Raw genomic sequence first — 16,603 nt, forward strand, 5'->3', positions numbered from 1 at the left:
TTCCTCAGAGGAATCGGCCAGGGAGGTGCTGTCGCGAGGAGAATGAGGTCTGAGAATCAGGTCCGAGTGGGCCAGTACGGAGCTACTAACAGAACCTGCTCCCCGTCCTCCCTGACCTTGCACATGAGTTGTGCGAGAAGGCTCACTGGGGGAAACGCATGTTTGCGCAGACCCGGGGGCCAGCTGTGTGCCAGGGCATCCGTGCCGAGCGTGCCGCCGGTCAGGGAATAAAACCACTGGCGGAGGGCAGTTTCCGGGGAGGCAAACAGGACTACCTGGGCCTCGCCGAAACGCTGCCAAATCAGCTGGACCGCCTGGGGGTGGAGCCGCCACTCGCCCGCAAGTAGATGCTGCCGTGACAGCTCGTCGGCTGCACGGTTGAGCACACCTGAGACACGAGTGGCCCGAAGGGACCTCAGATCCTTCTGACTCCACAACAAGAGATGGCGGGCGAGTTGCAACATGCGACGGAAGCGTAGACCACCTTGACGGTAGGTGTACGCAACGGCCGCAGTGCTTAGTGAGCGGACTAGAACGTGCTTGCCTGACAACAGCTCCTTGAAGCGGGCCAGCGCAAGACGAACCGCTAGCAACTCGAGGCAATTGGTATGCCAATGCAGCTGAGGCCCCGTCCAAAGACCTGTCACTGCATGCCCATTGTACGTGGCCCCCCATCCCGTGGCAGAGACATCTGTGGAGACCACAGCGTGCCTGGACACTCGTTCGAGGGGTACTCCGGCCCACAGGAACGAAGGGTCCAACCACCGGACAAGGGTGCGATGGCAGCTCGGTGTCACGGGGACACGGAGCGTGCCGCACTGCCACGCCCATCTCGGGACCCGGCCGCGGAGCCAGTGTTGAAGCGGTCTCATATGAAGCAATCCGAGCGGCGTTACCGCGGCTGCAGATGCCATATGCCCCAGGAGCCTCTGAAAATCTTTCAGTGGAGCCGCTGTCCTGCACTTGAGCGAGCTCAGGCAGTTCAACACCGACTGGACGCGCACCTCGGTGAGACGCGCAGTCCGTGCGACCGAGTCTAGCTCGAGACCGAAACAAGAGATCCTCTACCCGGGGGCGAGTTTGCTCTTGTCCCAGTTGACCTGAAGACCCAACCGGCTGGGAGCTACAACCATGTCGGGTAGGACTTTGTACTGACATGCCCGACCCTCGAACACAGACCGACCTAGGAAGGGTCTGTGTCGAGGCAGAATCGAGACATGAAAGTACGCGTCCTTCAGGTCTATTGCTGCAAACCAATCCTGGGGACGGTCCAGGATTGGCCGTAGCCCACCGCCCTTTTTCGGTACAATGAAGTAGGGGCTGTAGAACCCTGACTTCATATCGGCTGGAGGGACCGGCTTGATTGTATCCTTCGCCAGGAGGACAGCAACCTCCACCCGGAGAACAGGTGCACTGTCCAACGACACCTGAGTGAAGTGGACAGCCCTGAAGACCGGGGGACGCCGGGCGAACTGAATCGCATAGCCGAGTCTGATAGTACGAGTGAGCCCACTGGACAGGCTGGGGAGCGCTATCCACGCTTCCAGACACTGAGCCAGCGGGACCAAAGGCACCACAGACGCACCGGGGGTGGGGCAGCAAGGCAGAGAGGGACCCGACTCGGACGGCTTGAGGGCGGCCCGGAGTGGGGTCGGACTCTGCGAGGCAGCAGTGTGCATGGGAGACGGCGCACGGGACGCGGTCTGCACCATCACACTGCCACCTGCTGGCGAATGGGGAGGGAGCTGTCAGCGGCGAGGCGGAGTCTGGCACACTGGCAGACACCCCCTGTTGTGACCTGGAGTTTGAGGAAACTGCTCTTTTTGTGGCAAAGTGGGTACCGCTGGACTCCGGAGAGCCAGCGGCGGTAGATGGACAGCCGCCACAAAATCCCCCCCGGCCCTCCTCCGGGGGTGGGAGAGCAGATGGAATACTCTCCCAAAGGGCAGGAACCTTCCGCTCCAGGTCGCCCGTCTCAGGGCCGAGTTTTCCCCGACCGCTTGCCACCTGGCTGGCAGAGACGGGCTGGGCACCACGTCCGCGCCCGGCACCCTGCTGTTTGGCTGGTGTAGGCTGCTGCTTTGCCAACTTAGCAGGGGCGGAGGAAGACGCAGGCGGGCGCCCTTGGCGACAAGCGGGCTGAGGCTGAGCCACGGGCGGCTGGGTGGAGGCAGCAGCGGACCGCCGTGGCATGACATGTCTGATAGCCTCAGCCGGCTTCTGTGCAGCGGAGGACTGTTGGGCACAGCTCTCCACCGCGTCGCCGAAAAGGCCGACCGGAGACACGGGGGAATCCAGGAACCGATGTTTGTCGGTCTCCCTCATGTCTGCCAAGGTCAGCCAGAGGTGGCGTTGCTGGGCTACCAGAGTAGACATCGCCTGGCCAACAGAACGCGCTGTCACCTTCGTTGCCCGGAGGGCAAGGTCAGTGGCAGCGCGCAGCTCTTCCCAAGCAGCTGTTGGTCAGGACCTTCCTGGGGCATCTGCGACAGCGCTTTTGCCTGATAGACCTGCAAAAGGGCCCTCGCGTGCAGGGCAGAGGCAGCCTGCCCACAGGCACTGTAAGCTTTCTCAGTCAGACCGGCTGAGAATTCACAGGCCTGGGACGGGAGACGCGGCTCACCGCGCCAGCCAGCGGCCGTTGGACACAACTGCGTCGCAACAGACCGCTCGACTGGCGGGATCTTCGCGTACCCCCTGGCTAGCCCGCCGTCCAGGGAGGTGAAGGCGGACGAGGGACCAGGCCCTGTACGAGCCCCATGCGGAGCTTGCCAAGACCTGGTCACCTCATCGTGTACTTCCGGGAAGAAAGGCATTGGGGCGGGACGCTGGATTTGACCAGCGCGACCCCCCGCCAAGTACCAATCGTCCAACCGAGATGGGCCGGGACAGGGTGGAGGGTTCCACTCAAGCCCGACGCACAAGGCGGCCCGGGAGAGCACAGCCGTGAGCTCGGGATCCGACTCGGGCAACGCTACCGTCCCGGGCGGCAGCGCGTCCGAATCCTCCCCCGAGGACTCAGGCTCACCTTCCGATGCAGCGATCGACATCCGATCCGCCGCCAGCACACCAAAGGTAACGGCTGGACAGTCCGCAGAGGGCCCAGCGGAAACCAACGGTGGCACGATGGGTTGCGGTGCTGATGAGGCGGCAGGGGCCCGAGGAGCGTTTCCGCTCGGCGGGGAAGCCCTGACCGTAATCCTCTGGTCACCCTTCCTATACAGCGCCGTACCGTCATTCCGGTTCCCGGGGCCGGAAAAAACGGTCATACGCGGCATAGGAGAGGGGACCCCCACTTCCTGAGACTTCAGGAAGGAGAGTCTCGACCTCAGCATCGCGATAGTCATGTTCCCGCAATGGGAACATGAACCATCCACAAAAGCTGCTTCAGCGTGCAGAATGCCCAAACACGAGATGCAACGATTGTGCCCATCAGCAGGGACCAGGGAACGACCGCACCCATTAACGCACAGACGAAATGACATACTGTCAGGGTTCGTCTGTAAAGCTCTTTTAGAAGGGGAAGTCAACTCACTCGTGCTGAAGCACCCAGGAAGCGACACGATGTGTCAGGTACACCACTCCCTGACACACCGAGGAACCGGCCCAAATCGCTACACACGCACACACTCTTTGTGTTGCTGTGAAAACAGCAGTTTTCGAGCTTATAGCTCAGCTCCTCGGAGACTCGCGACCTCGCTGAACGTGCCCTTTCACCAGCACTGAAAGCTCGCTGTAAATCCTCTTCTGAGGCAATGTTTTAGAATAAAACAAACAAAGAAAGGAGTCTTCTAAAACAGGACACCAGTGAATGGCTCCGAAGCGAAAGACAGAGTGCGATTCCATCTGCTTCCTATTTATATACACCTGTCGGGGGCGGTGCGCATTATGCAAATATCGCACGCCAATTCCATTGGCTTGTTTTAGTTTACACGAAGATGATAGGGCTCTCTAAGCGATATCCCAATTCGTCGGTCACTACTGACGTACGTCGAACGTGACCGACTGAAAGGGAACTAAAGTTCATATAAAACAATATATTGATTTAGTTTTTGTAAGACACTTTTTGTCAAGAAACATAGTATGCGTGGAGGCATGAATCTTGTGTCTCAACATAAAAAAAAAATCACATTTCTCAATGCAAAGAGAAATATTAAAACATAACTTAACTGTGGTTTATCACACCTGAGTTCAGTTTCTCTAGCCACACCCAGGCCTGATTACTGCCACACCTGTTTGCAATCAAGAAATCACTTAAATAGGACCTGCCTGACAAAAGGCTTGTTTGAGATGAGCAAATTCTGCGCAGAACCGATCACCTGTGATCACCGCGAGATGCATGCCGGTTAGAAATGTGTCCGAGGGTGGTCCGCCTTGCTCTGATGTCATGCTGACGTGTGTCAAAAACCTCTCGCGAGGGCGAGGCGGACGTGTCGGATTCTGCAGTCGAGCGCAGTTCCTCTCCACAGACTGCGCTGACCAAAAGCATGATGGGAAACGACTTGATGACGACACAGCTTAAAGCTTATTGGTTTAAACAACCGTGATGTATTGATCTCTTTTAAAATGTTTGATTTTAAAACACTAATACCATGATTTTATGCGTATAAATTATGTGTGAATATTCCAAAAGTCTCTGACAGTGCGATCTCTCTATGGGTTATGTGATTGTTATCATATTTATAAAAATATATAAAAACATGTCTGTAATTAAAATAAAAATGATTGATACACACATCCTTCGAATGGAAAAAATAACAAGTAGGCCTACTTTGGGTGTATTGTTCATTATGTTTATTTTCATTTAAAAGCAACAGAACGTAAATTACATCCAGTTTATCAGCAACACAGCGCATGAGTTTGAATCCCGCGATATCCGCCTTTGATCTCGCAGGTGTCTGATGCACTACGAGAACGGAGAATTGTCCGTCTTGCCTGCACTTTTTTCACTCCTCCCCTCACTGCAGCCGCCTACTCTCGGCTGAACTTCAGGCGAGGCTAGGCGCATCTCAAACAAGCCTAAAGTTAAGTAGACCAAAATATCCTCAAAAGCTACACATCATGTTGAGATCCAAAGAAATTCAGGAACAAATGATAAAGAAAGTAATTTAGATCTATCAGTCTGGAAAAGGTTAAAAAGCCATTTCTAAAGCTTTGGGACTCCATCAAACCACAGTGAGAGCCATTATCCACAAATGACGAAAACATGAAACAGTGGTGAACCTTCCCAGGAGTGGCCGGCCGACCAAAATTACCCCAAGAGCGCAGCGACGACTCATCCAAGAGGTCACAAAAGACCCCACAATAATATCCAAAGAACTGCAGGCCTCACTTGCCTCAGTTAAGGTCTGTGTTCATGACTCCAACATGAGAGAGACTGGGCAAAAATGGCCTGCATGGCAGAGTTCCAAGACGAAATCCGCTGCTGAGCAAAAAGAACATGAAGGCTCGTCTTAGTTTTGCCAGAAAACATCTTGATGATCCCCAAGACTTTTGGGAAGATACTCTGTGGACTAACGAGACAAAAGTTGAAACTTTTGGAAGGTGTGTGTCACAGCATTCCAGAAAAAAGAACATCATACCAACAGTAAAAGATGGTGGTGGTAGTGTGATGGTCTGGGGCTGTTTTGCTGCTTCAGGACCTGGAAGACATGCTGTGACAAATGGAACCATGAATTCTGTTGTCTACCAAAAAATCCTGAAGGACAATGTCCGGCCATCTCTTCGTGACCTCAAGCTGAAGTGAACTTGGGTTCTGCAGCAGGACAATGATCCAAAACACACCAGCAAGTCCACCTTTGAATGGCTGAAGAAAAACAAAATAAAGACTTTGGAGTGGTCAAAGTCCTGACTTCAGTCCTATTGAGATGCTGTGGCATGACCTTAAAAAGGCGGTTCATGCTCGAAAACCCTCCAATGTGGCTGAATAACAACAATTCTGCAAAAATTAGTGGGCCAAAATTCCTTCACAGCACTGTAACAGACTCATTGCATGTTATCGCAAACACTTGATTGCAGTTGTTGCTGCTAAGGGTGGCCCAAATTAGGATTAGGGGGCAAGCACTTTTTCACACAGGGCCATGTGGGTTTGGATTTTGTTTTCCCTTCATAATAAAAACCTTCATTTAAAAACTGCATGTTGTGTTTTCTTGTATTATCTTTGATTAATATTTAAATTTGTTTGATGATCTGAAACATTAAAGTGTGACAAACATCCAAAAAAATAAAAAATCAGGAAGGGGGCAAACACTTATTCACACCACTGTAGGTCTTTCACTATCTACCATACATAATATTGTTAAAAAAAAAAAAAAAAAATCAGGGAATCCAGAGAAATTTCAGTCCGTAAGGTATGGCAGGAGACCGTTGAATGTGCCTGACCATTAAGCCTTCAGATGGCATTGCATGAGAAACCATGCTGCTGTGTGAAATATAGCCATGTGGGCTTGGGAGTACTTTGGAAAACCATTGTCACTTAACACAGTCTGCCGCTGCATCAAGAAAAGCAACTTGAATCTATGTTACACAAGGAGAAAGCTATACACAGGGTTCTCTGGGCCTGAACTCATCTTAGATGGTCCAAAAGACTGTGGTCAGATGAGTCCACGTTTCAGCATATTTTTGACATTTTTCTTAGTCTCAAAGGTGAAAGGGACTATACAGAATTTCATCAGTGACAGGTGCAAAAGCAAACATCTGGGCAACCATCACATGGATCCGCTGGGTCCTGGATGGCAGGGCTTTGGGGACATGAGAGAGAGGTAGCACAGGCAAATGCAGGTTCGTACAGCTATGTGGGCCATGTAGGGAGTGAATGGCTGAAGTGGGGGAAAGCCGGTATGAGACTAAGGGGTTTAACTATCTTGGATGTAAGCTGTGTTAACTGATGACGGGCTGGTACACGTCATTAAATTATTAGAATACTGATGGTTCCTTTCCAGAGATTATCACCATAAGGTAAATGAATAGAACAAACTGGTAGAGAGAGAGAGAGAGAGAGAGAGAAAAAAAAGATGAAATAAGAAAAGGGAAAGGAAGGAAAGAGGTTTTTACCTATTTAGTTTTGCTAGGAGATATGGTTAAGCAGGTGTCACTGGTTCAAGTGATGACCTGATCTCTAGACTAACAGACAAACACCAGATGCCTTGAGGTCGAAAGGAGAAGAAACAACGGGAAGAGTTTCTAGTCCTTTCCGGAGCCAAAAGTGCACTGGACGGTGACAGTACTTCATGTACTCAGCACTAAGGAGTGAGGAGGGGGAGCTGAAAGATAGGTGTTAGCATAGTAATAACCTATAACTCATTATGCCTCATTAAGGAAACAACAGTTTCTAGAACTACTGTAATCCTATAAAAAAAAAAAGGGAAGAGGGTGATGGTAGAATAACATAAAAAGGGTAAAAACAGAAGGTCCTTTAAGCTCTAGGGAACCTAAAGAGAAGGTGAATACCTAAGTTGATTTAATTAAATGCTAAGTTTAATTAAAACCAACTTGGCTGAATAGAGATATTCAGACTGAAACCAAAAGAAAGTGAAGGAAATAAAATGACATGTAGAGGAGGAATGAAGTTGAACAAAATAAAATTAGAATTTCCTAATAGATTTAGAAATCTAAAAGGAAAGGTAAACAGACAAAATTGATTTAATTAAATTTTCAAATTTAACCAAATTCAACTTGGCTGCATAGGGATAGTCAGGTGAACAAAGTATTAGCTTGATGTAGAACTAAGATAGAGAAATAGAGTTAGAAAAAATGAATAGATAAATAAATAAAGAGTAAACTCTGAATTTCCTTGTAGCTTTAGGAGACAGGAAACTAAACAAATTGATTTAATTACATTTTAAATTTAATTTAAATTCAACTTGACTGAATAGGGATACTCAGACTTGACAATGTGACGCCACGCACGCACACACACACACACACACACACACACACACACACACAAATAGTTTAAACCAGAGATGGGTGCCTTTGAGGCGTGCCTTGTGAAGCTTTGGAATTCAAGTGAATCGTTTGTCTTGCATCAGTGATTCGGAGCGTGTGTCAAACTGCCACAGTCACGTGATTTCAGTAAACGAGGCTTTGTGATGCGTCTTAGCAGTTTCAAAGTGTTTCAAGATGTCCATGGTTCATCTCTAAGTCCCATGAACCCATGTCTATACATGATTTGTACATGAAATGTGTCTAACAGATTTAAATGACGCATTTGATAAAGGGAAGTGACGTATTGTCATGTTTTTGTCTGATATAGTTCAGTTTTTATTAACAAGCGCTACCGTTTACTGAAATATCATGTCTTGACAGAAACCTCATGTTTAAGGATATTAGATGATTCATTGATCACTTTTAATTGATTACAACTTAATAATAACCATTTGTGAATGGTTTATTAAAGATGTCTCGTATTCGCATATCTCTAATATTCACTACACTTACTGTTCTGACCCGCGAAGGGGCGTTTTGAGCGGTTCGAACAGTGAATCGTTTGTGACGCAATTGATTCGTTTGATTCGGAGCTTCACAACGCATTGTGTTCCCATCAGCAGTTCAAATCAAAATCCCTCCTAAAAGGAATCCCAAAGTCTATCAAGTCTTCGGCTTGAATGCTTCACGCTTGCACGTGTCTAGGTGCTAGCTGGGTGCTAGCAGCTTTTAGTCGAGGTAAAGGGTTTTAACTTGTAGGGTATACGCGTAGGGTTTCTATAGAGCTAGATTCGGCTACACGTGATTTGTTGTTTGTACAACATTCTGTGATGTGGGTGTGCTGCTATCAGGCTTTCAGAGGTGTCTGCTCTCCACGCTCTGTTCTCATGCATTGCCAGGAGACCAATTCCAGCCCGCAACACGATCAGAATGGAGCAGAATTCTAACCGCGCTGCAAGTCCGCATTGAGAACTCCAGTGTGGTCACGCATAGCTCACAAATCACAGCAACACATCACCTCACAGGCAGTGGTGATTGCTAGTTAGTTAAGCTATAATTTGCACCACAAATTCGTTGTGTGCGTTTCATATGTGCGGTCCAGCGCATTAATATGAATACAGTGACGTAACGAATAGTAAATAAAAGGCCTTTAATCGGTGAATGGGGAGTCTCACCCAGAACACCATTACAAACTCTGTAGTGAGATTTCTTCGCCACACAGGTAAATTTTATGCTGCTTAATCTGGAATTCCGTCATCAGAAAAAGGCTTATGCATTTACCGCTGAAAGTGGGGATTTCTTCGCCCAAGATCAGGGAAGTTTATTTGTTCATGCTGCTAATCTGAGATTCCATTGTCAGAAAGACTTATGCATTTAAAACTGAAAGTGGGGGTTTCTTCGCCCAAGTTCAGGTACATTTATTTTAATACCATTTGTATGCGCTGCTAATCTGCGATTCCGTCGTCAGAAAAGTCTTACGCTCTGTTCCGCGTCACCCCCTGGGTGGTTTCTGCCGCGACCACGTAACATTATCTTGGTCACGAGCCACTTCCTCTATTCATATTACTCAACTCCTGTAAAAGGTTTACCTTTATAGATTCAGGAGGAGTCAGGTAGGCATATAATATTTTCTTTTTATATTATATTATCTCAGGGTCTACTTCTGATCACTACCGTACCTCCTAGGCCTACGGTTCAGATATCAACCAAGCCTACCTGGGTGGGGTGGGTTAGCCTTCCGTTCAGTGCACCACAGCTGGCTCTTCGCCCTCAGAGGACAGCCATGCCTTCTAATGCACTCCCACGGCCCACTCTGTTGTGACTGGTTGGCAACCTTGACTGACTTTGTAAAGTCCGTCGGGATATCTTATAAAAATCTTTTTCAGACAGTCAACTTCTGATACCCCAAATGGATTCTCACTCTACAACAATAAACAGACTGAGACAATACTATCAGAGTTTGAGGGCAGTCCCCATTCTCATTTTATTATTTCTTGCGAAGGCAAAAGGTAAATACACCACTCTATGCCAGCTCAGCTGGAAGTTTCATGGGCCAGATAAATAATTTCATTTTTAAAGCTTACCCTCTTCTCTATTCAGTATATATTCTTCTCTAAGATAATCAGGTGTCTTCTTTGATCTTCTGAGGGTTGTGGTCTGGCGAAGACTTCCTCTTGCTGCTTGCTTGTATGCTCTTTCTTTCTTCAGCAAAATTACACAACTACTACTACTACTCCATCTACTCAGAGAGCTGTAAAGGCCCCTGTATTTATATTCTCTTTTGACGCACTTTATCTTTTCATTTACGCACATGTGGTTTCTACTTGCGTCAATTGCTAGGTTACTTGTCTATCACCTTTTTTCACTTGCGTCAATGGCTTAACCAGATACCGATCCAGTGTACCGCCGGCGGTACACTGGATGATAAACGGTTATACGTCTTGGACAGCGATATTGAGAAAACATTAAGCTGAACATGTCACATATCTTCGGAAAGCTGAGATTCTTGTGATTCGAACGATGTAAACCATTTTAAGATACAATCAACACAGCAAAAACAATCGGTGTCTTTGTCAGACCACCGACCAACAAAAAATTTACGCAAAACTGAGCGAACTCACCATATGAAGCTTCCTCAAAGTGCACTGATCCATAACATTCCAATAAAAACGGTTTAGTTACTCTGTAAAGGGTCTAGGCTATCCAATTCAGTGAAATATTTAGTCAATAATACGTGTTTATGTCAATAAACATCCATGGAGCAGAGTAGTATCATTTCACGTTAGCCGGCAATGCTATTATAGCTATTACACTTTCAAGAGTTTAGTTTCATTTTCATTTCAAAACAAACCCCGTTTCTCTATCTTAAAATGGCCGCTGAACTTCAACCTTTGGATTGACACCTCATTTGGACCAATTGGAGCCTCTGGTCGCTGTTACTAGGCAGAAATAGCCAAAGACTACCCAGTCAGATGAAAGGTACCTCCTTCTGTTTGACTGACAGCAGAGCAAACCAGTAATGTCAGAGCTTGAAAATGACGGTCATATCTGATAGCCAATGAATTTCTGAAAACAATGATCTGCGGCTTTAGTGGGAAGTCTATTGCTTGTGCAGAGGAGAGATATGCGCAAAGCTAGATTTCCAATCGCGCGTCATGCGTAATGGCGAAGCTGAAGGGGGACTGTTTGCAAAACAAGTTTGTAGAGAGTTTTAGAGGAAAACAATGTCGAACTGAACGCGGAAAACACACTTCTCACACGAAGAACGTGTGAAACAATCCACTCGGCAGCAGCAGTGATAAGTTCGTAGCATCTCTGGACAACAGGGTGGTGTTTTATCCTTTGACTGGACGGAGATGTTATGGATATGATCGACGTCACTCAAGTAAGTGTTTTATTATATTCTAAAACATATTTTACTGTTTGATGACTGTACGATGTGTTCCTGCTAACTTCTGTCGTGAGGTGCGCTCATGTTTACCATGGTACGCTCATACAGTAGTCTATATGTTTACCATAGTAAAGTTATGAATGCGCTCACACACCGGTGGATATGGATCGTGTCTCTGTGTCTATATTTGTTTCTGCGTTCAGTTATGTAACATACGTCTCTGCATTCATGCATGCCCAGGTGAAAAAAAATACTATGGTAAATACTGTAGTGTTTTTGAACCGTACTATAGTAAATTGTAGTATACTGTATTTTTATATTATTTACAACACTTTTGTAATGAATGCTATAGCATACTGTAGTATTGACTAAAGTGAACTGATAAACTGTAATACTGTAGTATACTTTAGTTTTTACTACAGTAAACTGTAGTGTATATTGTAGTATTATATACCCTACAGTTGTTGGGTAATTTTCTTATTACTATAGTTGTTTTATTGTCACAGCAACTGTAGAATTACCACAATAAATTAATTCAAGCACTTTACTATAGTATGGTTCAAAAACACTATAGTATTTACTATACATTTACAATAGTATTTTTTCACCTTTGTTGGTTTTTATTTGTGTCCATGTGTGTACTCATACACTGATGAGTAATATATGCCAGACTTCTTTGTGTGCACGTGTTTCTGTTTATATGAGTGTGATCTTGTAAAAAACTGTAGTATAAAAAAGATGTATAAAAAAATAACTACAAAAAAATGTCTAAATTATTTATTTCTTTTTTTATATCACAGACGATCATCTAACGTTGAATCAGATGAAGACTGGACAAGATGACAGCAGGAGAGGAACCCTACCAGCAGAAGATAAGATGTTATAGCTAAATAGATATACTAAATAGTTTGACATATAATAGTGTGAGATATATAGCCTTTGTGCCAAATCGCGATTGTCATAATGTGTTGCATGTTGCCAACAACATCTAAGAAATATAATTATAAAATTTGTAAATAGTTTGAGATATATAGTGTGAGTTCTAATAATAAAGTGTTTTAATACCATAGCACTTTTGTATCTTTATTTGGACAAAATTTAGTTTCAAGAATTGAAGAAACACTATAATGTGTTAATGCTTCAGTTACTATATGTCAGCAATAATTGACAGTAAATCTGGATAAGGGATAAAATAGCTCTAAGTGTAACCTTTCATTAGAGCCCAAAATTATGACTGTACATTAAAGCATTGAAGAATAACAGCCTTTTATGTGTTGATGGTTCCAAAGGGCCATTTGGAGTCTCCAAGTGGCTTTTTTTGGGGAGCGCCTAGACATAAACTCAAATAAACATGTGTAAAACACTCATTTTCTAAGATATTTTTATCAAATTTGAAATGGAGCTTGGTAAGGCTTCAGGCTGTGATCCTGTTGTGTTTTCTAGCTAATAGCTGCCATCTGTAGTCATCTGCAGGCATCTGTTTACAAAAAAAATAAGTAGGCGGAATATTTTTTACCATTTTTCAGTGTGTTCCAAATTCTATTACTCAATAGCAGTAAGACTGACAGTGATTCTGACTGCTTATGAACAAACCTCAGAGTGTCCCCTTTCAAAAGATACCAAAACCATGCATATACTGCAAATGGTTCAAGAACAGTAAGCAATTTATTTTGGGTATGCCTTTTTTCAGGCGTTTTAGACAAATTTGACTGGAATGCTAAGCAATACACACATTTTTTTTATTATACATTTTTATCAGATTTATACCTTACTAGACATTTATTTCCTAACTGTCTTAATTCTTATCGGTTACACACAACAATGCCTCTATCCCCCAGAACCCATGTTCACCTACACACATAATGCAACAGTTGTCACCTTTACAGGATGTGGTATACATTTCACTCGAGCTCACAGCATGTCTAACTTTTGTCTAACTTATGAAAACTTCATAGACCCCAGAGATTCTTCAAGTTTAACAATTTTTTGCTTTTTATTATATCTTTTAAAATTTTTATCAAATTGTTTGGAAAAGAACACTCCATTTCTCTTGACAGCTCGTTTAGCAACTGAAATTATGATTTCTTCGATAATTTCACATTAGCTTCTTCGTACAATTTAAATATGCATTATAGCATCAAAGAACATCCTGCCGTTCAAGGGAATGCACGTTCAAGCCCCAGTTTTGCTGATTTTATCAGAAATTTGTATGTGCATGTATAAGATGTCAATAAAGATTATCAAAACACATGATTTCCTACTGGTCCATCTGCAAACAATTGCTTAAAATGATGCCCGCCTTCTCCACCAAAATATGTAGCGAATTAACTCAAAGGGGAAATATTAATAATTATTCATAACTCAATATGCTTTATTAATTATGATTAATTATGAATATGTAAATCGGTTAATCAGATTTACTGGATATAGCTACATTAATCTTAATATTACAATCAATTAACCTGTTGTCCAGGGAACACTTAGTGTTGATTGTTTAATAATTCTAAGAAATGTTAATTTCCAGGTTATGGAAAAATAACATTCTTATCGCACCATGCTACTTAGAGCATAGGTTCGGGTCTATATCACTTAAGAGGCAATTCATTAGCAGATGGAGTCAGAACCAAACATGTATTGTGCACAATCTTTATTAACTAACTCACAAACACATAACTAAACTAGCAAACACATAACATAACATAACATAACATAACATAACATACACAAAAGGTCACACACATATGTAGGTCAGAATGAGTAATGATAGAGTTGAACCGAAAGAGGTACTGTTACTAGAGCTATAGGAAAGCCAAAGGCACCCTGGAAAGGACTCATCAGTTTCTTTTAGCAATAGCAAAGGTAAGTCTTACAAATCAATACTAAATCGCTGTTTAGCATTAAAATGTACAATACTTTCAAGATGCCTTTAGGCTGAGGAGTGTCGGATCTACCAGCCTTGCGGCCGGGCCTAGAGAGGCCGGCCGCAAGGAGACCTGTTCAGTCGTTCAAAAGCAAGGAAGAAGAAAAGAGAGGGAGTGGCCCTGTTCAATCGTTTTTAACCTCTGGTCAAAGCCAACCTCTTAGGAATGATGGGGGCCAATGAGGTCATTGTATTTCCGGGTGACACACACCTCCCCTTGGTGGGGCTTTTATGACCGAGCAAGATTAAACTGTTTGAGCTTTGAAGAAGGACTATTAAAGATCCTTGTAACACTAATGTGTTGTGCAGGTATGGACATACCGCATACACAAGCATTTAAATCTGCTCGATACGAACGCATAGACACCAAACATGGCATAATTGAAGTTACTGTGCAGGTCATAACATTTAAAAATCATCAAACATGTAAATACAATGAGTACAATACAACAACAGTAATAATGGATACCATTTCCTGAGAAGGATTCATTTATAGCACAGTCTGTCTATACATTAATGCCATAGAGTCTGTGTTCTGTGTGGAAAATGCAGGGAAGATGCAGATTTTCTGTGTCTCTTCTCTGCTCTCCATGCGGCAACCACATTCTTGGCGCAGTAAACTTGTAACTGAAAACTTCCCGGGGGAAGTGAGAGTGAGCTTAAAACTATTGGTTAACAAACAAATAATTGTGTCTGATTTGTCTAAATCGTTACATGAGAATCATGAGGTCAAAGGAACTGCCTGAAGAGCTCAGAGACAGAATTGTGGCAAGGCACAGATCTGGCCAAGGTTAAAAAAAAAATTCTGCTGCACTTAAGGTTCCTAAGAGCAGAGTGGCCTCCATAATTCTTAAATGGAAGATGTTTGGGACGACAAGAACCCTTCCTAGCGCTGACCGTCTGGCCAAACTGAGCTATCGGGGGAGAAGAGCCTTGGTGAGAAAGGTAAAGAAGAACCCAAAGATCAATGCGGCTGAGCCCCAGAGATGCAGTCGGGAGATGGGAGAAAGTTGTAGAAAGTCAACCATCACTGCAGCTCTCCACCAGTCGGGGCTTTATGGCAGAGTGGCCCGACAGAAGCCTCTCCTCAGTGCAAGACACATGAAAGCCCGCATGGAGTTTGCTAAAAAACACCTGAAGGACTCCAAGATGGTGAGAAATAAGATTCTCTGGTCTGATGAGACCAAGATAGAACTTTTTGGCCTTAATTCTAAGCGGTATGTGTGGAGAAAACCAGGCACTGCTCATCACCTGTCCAATACAGTCCCAACAGTGAAGCATGGTGGTGGCAGCATCATGCTGTGGGGGTGTTTTTCAGCTGCAGGGACAGGGCGACTGGTTGCAATCGAGGGAAAGATGAATGTGACAAAGTACAGGGATATCCTAGACGAAAACCTTCTCCGAGTGCTCAGGACCTCAGTCTGGGCCGAAGGTTTACCTTCCAACAAGACAATGACCATAAGCACACAGCTAAAATAACGAAGGAGTGGCTTCACAACAACTCTGTGACTGTTCTTGAATGGCCCAGCCAGAGCCCTGACTTAAATCCAATTGAGCATCTCTGGAGAGACCTAAAAATGGCTGTCCACCAAAGTTTACCATCCAACCTGACAGAACTGGAGAGGATCTGCAAGGAGGAATGGCAGAGGATCCTCAAATCCAGGTGTGAAAAACTTGTTGCATCTTTCCTAAAAAGACTCATGGCTGTATTAGACCAAAAGGATGCTTTTACTAAATACTGAGCAAAGGGTCTGAATACTTAGGACCATGTGATATTTCAGTTTTTCTTTTTTAATAAATCTGCAAAAATGTCAACAATTCTGTGTTTTTCTGTCAATATGGGGTGCTGTGTGTACATTAATGAGGAAATGTAAGTAGTTGAACAAGACGAGGCTAAATACAGCAATATTTGCCAACTATTTAAGATAAAAATGTTAAATAGGGTGGCCATTTCTCCGGTTTTAGGTCGCACAGTTTGGTTTTAAAATACCATATCCATCTACCGGCACAGCCATGAGCCGGATGCTCATTTGGGCTACTTTTAAAATTATCACTATTTTATACTTTACCCAATAGTATATAACTAATACAAAAGGTAATAAATTAATATATGCTAAGTTTAAGCTAATATTAAGTCACGTAGCCTGCGTTAGACACAATATTTTCATTACTGAGTGTTTTTGCTCCAAAATAGTTCCAAACGTTTGCATCTCCGATCAACACAGTGGTATTTCATTCTTAAATGACCAATTTTTAAATTCAGCATTTTTTAATGAATCGCCCGAGTCACTGATTCAATGACCAGTTCATAAAGATAGTAGGCTTGTTCGAAATGCATCGACGCTGCACAGACCGGCGTATGACAT

The 16,603-nt window shown here is 44.5% G+C and overlaps 1 protein-coding gene across 4 annotated transcripts in view; it reads right to left on the bottom strand.

Moving 5' to 3' along the window:
- The window catches only part of si:dkey-96f10.1 (6-phosphofructo-2-kinase/fructose-2,6-bisphosphatase), a 265,841-nt gene that overhangs the window by 96,046 nt on the left and 153,192 nt on the right, over window positions 1-16,603 (bottom strand). The window lies entirely within an intron of this gene.

The sequence above is a fragment of the Chanodichthys erythropterus genome, chromosome 20 (genome assembly GCF_024489055.1).
Source record: "Chanodichthys erythropterus isolate Z2021 chromosome 20, ASM2448905v1, whole genome shotgun sequence".
NCBI classification, from domain to species: Eukaryota; Metazoa; Chordata; class Actinopteri; order Cypriniformes; family Xenocyprididae; genus Chanodichthys; species Chanodichthys erythropterus.